Below are 3,133 nucleotides of genomic sequence, written 5' to 3'. Positions count from 1 at the left end.
TCACTTTTATCTTTCATAGGACTCAAAGTCCTCGCTTTTATCTTTCATAGGACTCAACGTCCTCGCTTTTATGCTTTCATAGGACTCAAAGTCCTCACTTTTATCTTTCATAGGACTCAAAGTCCTCGCTTTTAAGTTTTCATCGGACTCAAAGTCCTCGCTTTTATGCTTTCATAGGACTCAAAAGTCCTTGCTTTTACCTTTCATAGGACTCAAAGTCCTTGCCTTTGCATTTCATAGGACTCAAAGTCCTTTGTCTTTATCTTTCATGGGACTCAAAGTCCTCCATCTTTATGCATTCAAGACTATCAAATTCTTCTTTACATTTCAAAGACTATCAGAGTCTTTTGTCAAGACTATCACAGTCTTCTTTACATTTCAAAGACTTCAATGTCTTTTGGCAAGACTATCACAGTCTTCTTTACATTTCAAAGACTATCAGAGTCTTTTGTCAAGGCTATCACAGTCTTCTTTACATTTCAAAGACTTCAATGTCTTTTGTCAAGATTATCACAGTCTTCTTTACATTTCAAAGACTTCAATGTCTTTTGTCAAGACTATCATAGTCTTCTTTACATTTCAAAGACTTCAATGTCTTTTGTGAAGACTATCACAGTCTTTTTTACGCTTTCAAAAGACTACAATGTCTTCATTTACATTTCAAAAGACTTCAATGTCTTCAGTCATTTACGCTTTCAAAAGACTACAATGTCTTCATTTACATTTCAAAGACTTCAACATCTTTTGTCTTTTATAGGACTCAATGTCCTTGTTTGTGCTTCAAAGAACTCGACGTCCTTTGTCTCTATGCTTTGAAATAAAATAGAAAAAAGAAGAACTTCAAATGTCTTCCGCTCTACAAAACTTCAATGTCCTCATGTTTTCTCGGTTTCACTTCCTTGGGTTCCCGATCGAATAGCAAGATCGCTCGAATGAAATTAGTGTCCTTATCTTTACTTCCCTTTTATTTCCAATAAAAGATAAGTAAAGAAAGGCAACTGTCATACCCTAATTTCGTCCGGGGACTATCATTTGCTAACATTTTGATTATTGCTAGCTGAATTGAGCTGCTTGACACTAGTTGTCGTGCAAAACGAAAGGTTTTGCGATGTTTCGATAAAGAATGCGGAAAATACCCAAAAGGGAGGGCAAAAGGGTCATTTGAAAGCTTTTTCTGACCCCTGGCTCGTCCAGGCTAGCCTCTGGCTTGCCTGGGCTCTCAAATAACTTAGGAATGAAGTAACCAACTCACCTAGGCAAGCAAGGTCACTTCAAGTTGAAGCAACAGCTCGCCTGGGCGAGCTGCAAATCAACCAAGTCCCTTCATTTCCTATAAATAGGAGTGAGGGGGCTAAAGGAAGCGGTTCAACTTTCATATATTGAAAGGATTGAGAGAAATCAGAGAGAAGAGGAAGAAAGAAGAGAAAAACAAGATCGAGGCGCTACCGAATTACGACCGTAGTCGACTTCTACATCGTTCTTCATTCGTTCTTCATTCTTCATCCAGTTAGTGTTTGTCTTTAAGGATTCAAACATGATTTATGGACCCTTAGGGGTCCTCTCTATTATTTTATGCATCTTCATCTCCTTCTCCTATCATCGATAATCGTTTTTCTTTTGTAAAGTAAGTTTTAACCAATCATTAGTACCACAAGTTATCTTAAAAAGAGATTGAAGGTTAATAAGCAAAAACCAAGATAAAACCAACCCATAATTATTTTCTTTTTATCAAATATCACTTGAGATCACTTCAAAGTCCTACGTCTTAAACGACTTTCTCCGCTTTTTAAAGTTTAAAACATTGTTTCAAGGTTCAACGCCTCAAACGACTTTTTTTCGCAATTAAAATCAATCTTTCAAAAAAACATAAAATCAATGTAACACACAAACTTTTAGACTTAAAGAACTACGTAGGTCTGAATTCTTCATCGCACCTGAGGATATGTAGGAGCAAGGGCAACACCCTTGTCGGCCCAAAATAAATAATAAACATAAAAAGAGAAAATACATAATTTTGAAGTCATGTTTTGCACACTCGATTAAAGGCTACCGTCCCTTGTGACGGGCATGTGGGGTGTTAATACCTTCACCGTGCATAAACAACTCCCGAACCCTTATTTTCAAAATCCGCAGACCCTTTTTTTTTTGTTTTTCTAACATTTTCCTCAAATAAACGTTGGTGGCAACTCCACGCATTTTCTTCACGAGAAGATGCACCATTGGCCTTTTGCCTCGCCCTCCCGCCGAAGGGTAGGTTGTGACAGAGTTGTATATGTTTATATGGATATTTTGGGAAGAAATGAGGTGCTTTGATGTTGCATATGTTTATGTTATGTTGCAGTGTCATAACGTAGTTTGTTTAGGTTTAAATATTTCACGTGATGTCCTATTTTGATATCGTGCATTTTAGCTTTTGGCCTTTGAAATGTGAAAATTTTACAAGTATTTTCATAATTAAATTAATAAAAATTTTAAATGAATTTAAAAAACTCTTTCGCTTGAGTTAGTTCCTAGTTCCATGTAACAGTGGTGGGTCGTTACAATAAACACAAAACCTAAATTTGTAGATAAACAAACATTCTCCTTTGTCTGCTCATCATCCCCAAAAGAACATCAAACAATTACACACATAGGAGAAACATGTTTGATTAGGTTGTTAAGGTTTAATAACACCCAAAAATAATCTTTTCAAATTTAGGCATACTAGAGGAGGAGTGATTCATAAATTTGAAAAAGAAGATGAAAAAATTATTAAAATATGAGAAGAGGAAGAGACAAACGTGAAGATGAAAGAGAAATGACAACAATAAAGAAGAAATAGGTTAAGAAGAATGGTGGACTGACTGGTCACAATAAAGTGCCTATTAAGATTTTTCCAAATATTGAATTTAAAGTGTGAGATGGTTGCAATGCGTTATCAAATCTTTTGAGATACAAATTTCAAATTTGAAAATAATAAGGATAAATAGACATTTTCTTCCGTGAATGTGTAAAGCACTGGCAAATTCATCTCCAAAAGATGAAAATTCAAATTTTAGTTCCCGAAAGTGAAAAAAGTGCGACAAATCCATTCATCCGTTAACTTCCGTTTGTTATCATTAATAAAAGAGCCTACGTGGCACATTCAGGAACG

The sequence above is a fragment of the Glycine max genome, chromosome 18, assembly GCF_000004515.6.
Source record: "Glycine max cultivar Williams 82 chromosome 18, Glycine_max_v4.0, whole genome shotgun sequence".
NCBI classification, from domain to species: Eukaryota; Viridiplantae; Streptophyta; class Magnoliopsida; order Fabales; family Fabaceae; genus Glycine; species Glycine max.
This window is presented reverse-complemented; position numbering follows the sequence as displayed.